The sequence below is a fragment of the Hesperophylax consimilis genome, unplaced genomic scaffold (genome assembly GCF_061612785.1).
Source record: "Hesperophylax consimilis isolate HC1 unplaced genomic scaffold, BYU_Hcon_1.0 scaffold_35, whole genome shotgun sequence".
Taxonomy (NCBI): domain Eukaryota; kingdom Metazoa; phylum Arthropoda; class Insecta; order Trichoptera; family Limnephilidae; genus Hesperophylax; species Hesperophylax consimilis.
Window position 1 is genome coordinate 181,032 of NW_028301265.1, and position 10,557 is coordinate 191,588.

A 10,557-nucleotide genomic window follows, 5' to 3' on the forward strand; every position below is an offset into this window, starting at 1 on the left:
ACATGAAATTGTGTCTAAATCGAATCAAATTTGCTACTGAAGTGCTGTATTTTTCTCGGGCTATCACCCGGTGTGATTATCTCCCGGTATTCTACCGAGATATGCTTAAAAAGTGACTTTTTTCAAAAATATTGACACACAATCTACCTAAGATTTCATCTAGAAATGTTTTGATAACTCGTACAAAAAGCGTCTAAAAACTGAAATTTTGTGTGTAAAATAAAAGTGGCTACACAATCTATATTCTTGTGTATCTGATTTACCGATACTCGAACGGCGAGTGCTTCAAAAGTGATAAACTGGAAGTCTAAACTTTAATTGTGCAAAAGTGAACAAAAAGAAAGTCTTAACCTAAATAAGCGAACTAAAACAAAACAAAATAAAAATCTATCAATAAGTGAATTCTTAACAAATTTGAATTGTGAATTAAAAAACAAAAATTGTGATTTATGCTGTAACTAAAATACACTCTAGCACATTATGTTGACAATTGTTTAATATCGAGTATAATCTCGGTGAGACTCAACAGTGAATTGGCATAAGTGTAAAGTGTTTGGCTCCAGTATCTTCGGAGAAGGGTTCAATCCTCGAACAAACCAAATCTTTTTATTTTATTATCATATTTACAAAGTACCTGTTCATAGATGGCGGTAAATACGTACAGACACTAAACCAAAAATCTTAAAAACGAGATAACCCTAACAGTCAATAGATGGCAGTAAAAGCGTAATCTGAAAATTAAAAAAAATTAAAATAACTAGAACTGCAAACAGGCGTAATTACGAAAGTTTTTACAGGTGTGCCGAAATTTTGCCCAACAACAGGCGCTAATATACATAAACCAAATCACCCCATCTGAAAATTTTTTACAAAACACAAACAAAATGGACAAAAACATGGAATTATTTTTTATCTAAACTTGATGAGAAATTAGAAAAACAAGCGGAAATAATAACTCATTCCGTTAGAAATGTGATGGAAGCGCTACATGAGAAGATGAAAACAATTATTGAAGAAAACAATATCTTTAAAAATAAAGTTTCAGAACTAGAACAAAAACTTAAAGCAGTAGATAGAGAAAAACGTAAAAAGAACCTGGTGTTCTTCGGAATGGAAGATAGGGGAAAATCTGAAGGAGACCTAGTAGACTACATTAAAGACCTCATAGTAAAAACGGGAGTACATTTGGACAGCCAAAAAATTAGCAACGTGTACAGAATAGGGAAACAAAACGAAAACACGAATCGTTCGGTCATAGCCTCTATCACGACCCAATGGAAAAAAACACCTTATACTCAAGATCAAGACAAACCTTCCGCCATGTATTAATGTGAAAGAAGACTACTCGAAGGAAATTCTGGACAAATGAAAACAGTTACAACCTCAACTAGAAGAAGAGAAAAAGAAAGAAAAAATTGCTTACATAAAATATGACAAACTGATAGTGTTAAAACCGAAGGAAAACATTAGCGAAAAGCTAAAAAGAGGAACTTCGGATTCTCCTAAGTCATCAGCACAGAAGAAAGTAAATACAAACAAAATATCAAGCAATCCTTCACAACCTCTACCCAAAACTAGCATGAAAGAGACTAACAGACCTAACATACTGAACTATGTCAACCGGGAAAGTTCTGACCCACAACTAAATGCTCCAAAAAACTAACTACTGTCTCGGAAGATCGGAAACAAGAAATATTAACACCAACCAAAATTAACAACCAAAACCAACCAACAAAAAGTCTCCCGATTCGGCTGGACCCCGCGGGAGTTATTGACCCCAACCCTCTAACAACAAGAATAAACAAAATACTCAATATTGCAACTTTAAATTCGAGAAAAATAAGAGGAGGCCTATGCCAAGAGGCAAACTGAGCTTCGGGATATATTACAACAAACAAAACATTTCTATTATTAATATACCTAACAGAAGTTCAGAATAAAAGGCTTATTATTATTATTATTATAGTGTGATGCAATAATTTTCATTTTCATACGAATGCCACAGGCTAATGTAGCATCTACCATCAGCACACATGGTTAAATATTGCGTGAAGACAGAAAAATTTAAGAAAATTAAAACAAGTACATAACTTTGTATAGTTCTGGGCATCGATGTTCAATGATGTTCAAACAACGAGAGGGTCAAACCACTCGTTTTTCGAGTGGAATTATGTAAGTCTGTACCTTCGATGATACTCAAGAATAAGATCGTCGACCAATGTATGTACTTTTGACGGTAGTTGCGACCGGCCTGGATTGGAGAATCTTTACCCTGGGCGCACTAACCCCCAAAATGATCCACTCGTTGTTCGAGTGGAATTATGTAAGTGTTTACCTATGACAAGACTCAAGAACGTCCACCAATGTATGTACTTTCGATGGTGATTGCGACCGGCCTGGATTGAAGAATCGATACCCTGGACGCACTTACCCCCAAAATGACCCACTCGTTGTTCGAGTGAAATTATGTAAGTGTGTACCTTTGACAAGACTCAAGAATAAGAACATCGACCAATGTATATACTTTGACGGCAATTTCGAGCGGCCTGGATTGGAGAATCGATTCCCAGGGAATTTTATCCTACTGATTTTCTTCAACCTTTATCATTCCATATTAGTCCAAATCGCAACAGCAGACAATCACTCACTTTTCATCTCGCTCTTTGCAAGACCAATTCTAAAGCGAAGTCCTGTTTCTAAAGATCCTCTTATATCCTACAGATAACCTTATGCTAATGTTTCGGAAGTTTTTAATACGCCTCTATTGAAGTACACAGCTATACTAATTAAACACTTAAGCAGTGCATTTTTAACGAGGTCACCGCATAACAGGATTTTTTTCTTCTTCGTTCGTTTTATTAACTGTGGACTAATGGATGTTCTTGTTTCTATTGTTTTCTTTCTTTTTATGATCTTATTATATATTTTTTCTTTCTATATTGTACCATGACTGCAAACAAAACATGTGTGAAAATAGCACTTGTGCCATTAATCTATATAACTAAAAATGTTTATGTTCGTTTGTTCAAAATCTCAAATCTTTTTCACAGATTGCTTTGAAATTTTAACACATTGTTGCATTCGAATACTCGTGTTATTTTATATACCTATATTACATAAATGTCGCTTGTGGCAGGTAAAAACACGTTTTTTTTAAACAGAGCCATCTGTTGGACGTAAAAGCAACACGCGCAATTGTTTCTCAATCTGCACAGACAGATTAAGCCACGGCAGCGCGTGACGGGTTACAGCTTATTCTTAGTAAATAAATAGACACATAAAAACTTTCGTTTAAGGCGATGCACTACGTCGTGTAATATTTTAAATTCAGCCCCTATCAATAACAACCTTTACGTATATGGCGATAAAGTTTAAATTCCCGCTTAACAAGAAAAAAACATGGCCAAAAAGTGCCTTTTATTTTATTTTGTGGATGTTCAGGCATAAATATTTATTTTTTTTCCGATCATTTCATAAATAACTTAATTTTCCACATTATATAATAAAATGATAACCGAAAATGGGTTTGTAAGTAGGAGATTATGAACTTTAAAGCAGTTTTCATAGGCCTTATACATAATTTTTTTCTGGGCATATAAAAAGACTTATCTGAAAACTACTCGTTTATTTCAAAGGCCAAGATGTATTCTACTCGCAGTATTTAATTAAAGCATCTGAAACATTACTAGAGGACCAAATTTTCAACCCAAAAACATATGATTTTGCATTTACTACGTATGGTATCGCCTTAACTTAAACTATTACAACATTGAAATTTTTAACTCGAGTATACGGGACGTAAAACAAAAATTAACTACATAAATGACTTAAACTAGATTACCGATCTATCTTCCCATCTACTCCCATCCTCCATCCCTTTATCCTATTCCTATATTCCCTTCGCTAACCCTCCCTAAGCACCCCAACATGTCTCATAACTAAAAAAACAATTTTATTTACACACTTTGTTCAATCTCTATCGGCGGCACAAAGTTCATAATTATTTAAAAAATTGAATTCCGCAAAAGACTACCAACCATCTGCAGCAAGTTTGACAGCGGCATCTTAAATTTTGTGAGGCTAAAGGTAGCGGGAAGGGGGATGCGATCAGGAAGAGGAGGCCTGGTCACCAAACACAGCTAAAGCCATTTCAAGTAGCGTTTCAATTCTGAATGGTGGTCTGACACCAGGGCAATACTAAGAGCATCTTCCAATTCGGAACGTGCCGCAAATATGCTGTATTTTATTTCAAATGAATGAATTGTGAATTAACAAAAATTCATTAAATAAAATTTATTTGCGCACGCCACGTTTTGAACCCGCGACCTTCGTATTGCCAGTTTTAAGCAATTACTAGCTAATGCATAATTGGCATACTTAACTACTTGTATTATTGTCGTTTGTACTGTAAGGAATTAAATTTTCTTTTCTTTTCGCATTAAATATTGTACAACCTTTACAATAATATATACCCAAACAACCGTGTTATGATGTGTGATAGATTCACAGCCTATAATAGGTCCTAGAATGGTTAACCCATATTGCAAAGTTCCCTAGTGTTCTGAAGAGGGCTACTTCACTTTCCGCCGTAGAAGGCACTCAAGTCGGGTTAAGGGTAAGCCGATAGAGCCCTTTATTTCTCTCAATACTTCTAGGGCTTTGAAAATAGATACTGATAAGATTTTTGAAGGTGTTATTTCGTCCAATCATTTAGCGTGTGTAGAGAGAGTTAATATTAGGGTGTTTGTACTTGTTATTGTATTTTCTTGAGTGAATTAGATATTTTTTCAAATTATAAATATGAATTATTATTTTTTTGGTAAACAAATGTTTAAGACAGGATTTTTTATGAATAGCACAAAGGGTAACAATTATTTTACAAGCAATAATTATTCGTGTAAATAAAGTTGGTTAAACAACTGAAAACTAAGGTGAAAAAATGTAACAAGCAGTAATTGTTGAATGAAATACTAGTATATATTGAATTATTTCGCGGATAAGAGATAAACCGCCATAGCTCAGTGGTCAGAGCTGTCGACCGGAAATCGAAAGGACACGGGTTCGAGTCCCGTTGGCGTCATGTATCTTTTATCAGGAGATTTTTCAATGTGGATGAGTGTTTCAGGCGAATAATTATTGCTTGTAAAATAATTATAAATATGCATTGTCTTGTGGATTAAAGATCTTTTCAGTGAGAAGAGCAACCCCGATATATTATGCTAACTATTTGAAGTACCCAGCGTTACCCGGGCTTTAATCTGCTTTAAAGTGGGATTAGGGGATGTAGGTGGTACTTCGAAATCTCTTGTAGGGAGTGACTGCCTCTTGTTTTGAAAATCTTGGAAAAAAACCGGAGATCATTAAAACTAACTAGAAATTAGAGAGAAATTAAAACTAACCTTACCTAACAGACAACAGACACTCCTCCTTATATATATTAGATTAATAATAATAATATCTTTATTTAACAAAGTTTACACATTACAACTATACATACATATTATGGTGTTCATTGATTTGTAACTTTTACATTTAAGGTTATAAAATTAACAGAAAAATACAAACATAATATTGTGAAAATATTATTATTATAATAGCTAAAGGACGCGTTTATTTTAAACATATACTTAGACGTAAATTAGTAGGTACTTATATGTACACCACACTTTAGAACAGCTTTTCTAGCACAGCATAGCGTGACAAGGAATGGGGTGCTGTTGAATAAAATTTATAAAACATTAACTATTACTATCATTTTATCATTATTTTTTTTACGATAAACTTATTTTTACGAGACAAGGTTTTTATGCAAAGCACAAAGGATAACACATTATTATATGCAATAATTATACGCCTGAAAGACCCATATAAATTGCAAAAATCCTAGGAGTAGTAATAGTATTTATTTTTTCACAGAAGATTTTTAAAATTTTAATGGGTATTTTAGGTTAAAAGTTATTGCTTACTATACTATACATTAAATGTAACTATACTATTCAATAAATTAAATTTAGTATCGGGGTTGCACATTGGATTAAAATTTAGTTACAGCATCCAAAAACAACAGGATAAATGTAGTAGTTTATTTGCAAGGCAATTTATTCTAGAAATTAGTAAATACAGGGAGGAATTAATCTAGGTTGTATAAAATTTTAAAATAACTTTGACTTTTTTTATGTACCTATCTCCCTAACTTTAAATTTGGAATTTTTTTACTGTTGATGTATGTTTAATCTGTCGTACAATAATTTAAATAAATGACCCAAATGTCCGTCACTGGGGTTGGAATCTACCTTACAAAACCAACCCTTATAAAATGTGTATTTATGTTGGAATTTCGATTATATTCAAGAAGAAAGGACGAGAGAACGTAAGGTAAGGAAAGTCGATAAAGAAGTTCGTTAGGATGTGGATTAAAGCGAAGCCTATTCAGTCCATTCACGATTATAATAAACTAAGCAGCGATTTACAATACACTAAATTGTTTATCAAGGACAATGTATGACTCCATGATTTGAAAATTCACGGAAGTATTGGTTTTTAAGTAGCAAGTATAATAATTATCAATTTTTTGAAATGTGAAACCCTTCAAGAGTTGAAAGCCAGTGAGACTATGACATGTGGAATATGGCTGTGAGGCTGAAGGTGGTGGAAAGGGAAGGAGACGGGGAAGAGGAAGGTGGGGAAATACTTGGCTATTCATATCTGATCACCAAACATTGCGAAAGCCATTGTAGCTTGTTTATGTGTTGAGTTTTTTGTGGTAACTTTTCTGGAGATGATCGAACTAACAGGCATAACTCCATTATATATATGTCCGTCACTGTCAGAAGTTTGAGATTTTTAAAAATTGGTCAACATGAATTCAGGTGATCAGAGTTTGTTATTTTTCGTAGGCACCTTTTTTGGATGATAAAAACATCTTTGGCGTTTACTGAGTTTCCACAAAAAACTATTCAGTAATTTATCATTGACTATACGTATCCATAGTATGCGGTGATTACCGACTCGATGTTTAAGATATTTTTAAGGGTGCCTAGAACAAAAGAAAAGCTTCTGATTTTTGCTACAATATCTTCCCGACTATCTAAAATCTCTCTCGATAAACTTTTGACTTTAAGACAAGCCAAGAGTCGATTAAAACTGTAAAACGCAGTTTTCGAAGGCGTACTAGCAAAAGTCGACTTATTACCGAAAATGTTCTTAAAAACCTTTATCCTGCCAATTTTGATGTGATTTTTAAAGTTTATTTAATATCCTCGGTATAAATATACCACGCACAATAACGTGTCACAGTGTACAAGCATAATCAAATACTAGAAATTTAAACAACTAGATGTAGTATTTGATCGTAAAATGATGACAAAAATTATAAAACTAATACAACCTCTAGAAGGACATACAAGTTCACATGGTTCCATGATAACTCAACACAGTGACAATTCAACACACTTTTAAAAAGTGATATAAAGTCATTAGAAACGATGAATTTTTTTTTTATTAACCTAACCTAAGCTTATTAACCCAGTCAATAAAGTTTTCGTTTCATCACTTTCCATGACTTTATATAACTTTTTAAAGTTGTGATGAATTATCATTGTGATGATTTATCCGGTCACGGTTCACATAACATATAATAAACCAGTATAAGAAGACTAAGGTTTAATTAATATTATTTAAAAAAATTTGATAGTTTAGCATGGGCATTACCTCTAGCATTCTGTGCAGTTATCCGTCCCATCTGCATACCTGTTATTAACTTCTTGTAATCTAGGTTTAAGCGAGTGTTTGAAATGTTCAGTCCTGAATTTTTTACATTTAAAAAGGATATTGGAACGAGTAGCTCTCGTAGGTATATGAAATTCAATGATGTTAATTAAATCAGGGCTGTCTACACTACCATTAAAAAAATTTATCATAAATATTAAGTCGGATATAATTCTTGGAGTTCTAATTATTTTTTCATCAAGTAATTTTAGTTTTTGCTTTAAATGGGAATATCGATTTTAAAATTGCAGTCATTCGAAATAAAATTCCGGTCAGTGGCTGAGTTGGCATCGCGTATGGGTCCCACCCAGACGTAGTGTGTTCAATTCCTCGACTGGTTAAGTCCTCCGTCACCACACGAGCAACATTTTCCGTTTACTCTGGAGGTAGTAGGAGATTTTCGAATATTGTCAGGTTATTTGTAACCCTGGGATGTTAATCTTAATAAATAAATTATTAATGTGTCTTAGAAATTTATCTTGGATTTTTCGGTTAAGTCTGAATGTATTTTATAATGGGGGGGACCAGATAAAAGAGTTGTATTTCACTTGACTTCGAACTAAAGATGTATACCACAGACATAGGAATTAATAGACGAGAAGATAATGGCGAGGGGTAAAATCAACTGTTGAAGAACGAAGGGAGTGAAGCTGACTGTGATTCGTCAATAAATCAATCTGACAGTAAATAGGCATCTCGCATTATAATATCACCATTTACTTCTTAAAAGTAAAATCTGCTTTTGAATGAATAGACATTTTTACATGGGAGCGCAAATTACTCGCCACGTTATGAACAAATTTGCGAAGTCCAAATTCGGCAAAAAAATTCGGTTCTATTTTCAGAGTCGAATATTTCGTTTAAGTATTTAGTTAAGACACTTTTATAAATGTTCATAATTTACTTCCCATCAACCAACCAGCTTTGTGTTTCGCGTCCAGACGTTTCTCGATGTGATAGTAACAACTGATTCATATTATACGATGTGAATATGCTTAAAATAAAGTAAAATAATCCTTATATATGGAATGTAATACGACAATTGGGTTTATTCTCTTTTTCACATCTATTTTTACAAGTTTTTATAGTAAAAGTCAACATTTTGCCGTGTTATTTCGTAAAATGAACCGATGATGCCTCGACCATAGTTCGCACAAGAATGATGACGTCACGTTTTCAAATTTCACTTGAGGCCATACGCGAGCACAGCCGGCTCCAATGGAACCGGTATGGGGAGTGGGGATAATACGCTTTTAATCACTTAGGGCAGGTCTACTAATATTCATATGTCTATGATGTATACAAAATTTTAATGTTATGGGTTAATCAAATTGCCCGGTAATTTTAGGCTCTGGGCTGAAATTTTCCCACTATTTACGAAGTTATAGCGTTTTACTGCAAATAATGGTCGACGATAAACGTTAACATCATTTTTAAGTTCGTTAATGACGTACTTTACTTTTAAAACACGACTTCGAAAAAAAGTGATCAACAGTAAAGCAAATTTATTTTATGATGGTAATCCTGCAAAATGTCTTGTTTAACCTTTATTGTTGTATCTATTTGTCATAGATATGGCCATTAAATGGCAGAAAAAGTTCGATCACAAGTTTCATCTTTAACAGCTATCACAATTTCTCAATAAGGAACTAACTAACTAACCATCACGCTGTTTCCACGCAGGGGTTGGCAGAGAGGACGGATCGCTAAATAATTCGGTCTTGGCACACACTTCTTGCCTCATTCATATTCATACATCGTCTCATACATACTCTTCTATTATTCGGGGTATTGACATGGCCCGATTCGAGTATTTAATTCACTTGATCGTGCCATGTCTTCCTCGGGCATCCCAGACTTCAGCTACCATTCGCATTTGCATCATATATCCTCCACTCCAGGAACTGGAGTGAAAAATAATAAGATTTAAAATTAGGTATTCGTATAGGTCAACAAATGCTGATTCTGAATATATAAGTTTCATTATTTATAATTCCACGTAAAATTAATAAATCTTCATTTAAAAACGTTTAAAACCGGGAGACACACAAACGCTCTGTGATATATCTGGCCGCGTGCATTAAGAATGCGAACAATTTTGTGCCAAGTTGCGATGCATGTACTCGCACACGGCCATTACTGCGGTTTAAAATTTTTTTCCTAAAGAATTTATGTTTTTTTGGAAATCAAGCAGAATATTGGAATTAGTTTTTTTTTTTTTTCCAACAGACCCGAGAGGGATCCGGATTTTAAAATATGTCAACAATTGTTGAAAAGATTTCTTTATATTTTTATTGCTAAAGTTTCACTGTATGAGCGTGGAAAACGGTGCCCAACAGTATTTTTCGATCAGAGTGGATTATCTTTTATTTTTATTTATCTATAAAATAAACATTTTACTTATATATGATACAATAAATCACTATACTAGGCGACTGCCTGTTTCATGGTGACCAATTGAATATAGTTATGTGAGGTCTAGTGTGAACATAATATGAACTAAATATATAAACGTGTTGAAAATAGGAAGGATTAAAGTAGAAAATTTATAACGGAAATAGAAAACAGAAAGACAAAAATAAAAAAGAATAAAGAAGAATAAGACATGCTTTTATGCAGGACTGGATCATGTACATAAAATTAAGTAAAATACACGTAAACACACATACACACACACACACACACACACACACACATATATTCATATACATAGACGCATACATATTCAAACGCATATATATATATACATGTATATGATTTTTCACAAAAATGGCGCCATTATCCAATTAT

The 10,557-nt window shown here is 33.5% G+C and overlaps 1 pseudogene; it reads left to right on the top strand.

The window, feature by feature from the left end:
• Window positions 1-975: 975 nt before the first annotated feature.
• Window positions 976-1,663, top strand: LOC149409132 (uncharacterized; annotated as a pseudogene).
• Window positions 1,664-10,557: the final 8,894 nt, after the last annotated feature.